At 35.2% G+C, this 912-nt stretch overlaps 1 non-coding gene across 1 annotated transcript; it reads right to left on the minus strand.

Annotated features, from left to right (window-relative positions):
- Positions 1–401: 401 nt before the first annotated feature.
- On the minus strand, positions 402–512 carry LOC119535579. The gene has a single exon (XR_005217209.1). It is a non-coding gene; the product is annotated as a U6 spliceosomal RNA (small nuclear RNA).
- Between the last annotated feature and the right edge of the window lie 400 nt (positions 513–912).

A 912-nucleotide genomic window follows, 5' to 3' on the forward strand; every position in this document is an offset into this window, starting at 1 on the left:
GACTTGGGGAACTCCATAGGTCAAATAAACTACATCCTCAACAAATAAATTGCATGGGATGAAAAAGAGTTGCAGAAGGAATGGAGAAGGAGCCTGTAGAATAAAAGCAATTTTAAAGACTTTTTTTTTTAAAAAAAAAAAAAAGCAAATCTAAACTATACTGGTTAGAGATGCATACTTGAGAAATAAACTATAAAGAAAAGAAGAGATTACCACCAAAGTCAGGAGAGGGGCTGTTTGTAGGCAGAAGGCAGTGGAAGCACTAAGAAGGCTTCTAGCAAAGTTCTATTTCTTTACTTGGATGGTTGTTACTAGGGCGTTTGCTTTATAATAATTTGTTAAGCTGTATGTTTGCATGGTGTTCTGTATCTGTGCTCTATTATACAATAAAAAAACTTTTGAAAAATTTTTTAATAACTAATGCTTCACGAATTTGCATGTCATCCTTGTGCAGGGGCCATGCTAATCTTCTCTTATTCCAATTTTTGTAGATGTGCTGCAGAAGCAAGCACTGACATTTTTTATTAGGGGGCAGTGATAGTGATTAACAGTTCAGTAAGGAGTAGATCTTCTATCAGTGAAATGTTTCCAATAAAAGAGAATAAGAGTTTCCTCAAAAAGTTAAGCATAGAATTACCATAAGACCCAGCAGTTGCACTCCTCTGTACGTACCCAAATGAATTGAAAACAGAGACTCAAACCAATACTTGTACACCAGGGTTCATAATAGCATCATTCTCAATAACCAAAGGGTGGAAACAACCCAAATAGATGATGGGGAAACAGGATGTGCTATACCCATGCAATGGAATATTATTCAGTCATAAAAAGGAATGAAGTTCTGTTACATATGACAACATGGATAATCTTTGAATACATCATGTTGAATGAAATGTCTGACACAAAAGGACA

Source organism: Choloepus didactylus, chromosome 5 (genome assembly GCF_015220235.1).
Source record: "Choloepus didactylus isolate mChoDid1 chromosome 5, mChoDid1.pri, whole genome shotgun sequence".
In the NCBI taxonomy this organism is placed as follows: domain Eukaryota; kingdom Metazoa; phylum Chordata; class Mammalia; order Pilosa; family Megalonychidae; genus Choloepus; species Choloepus didactylus.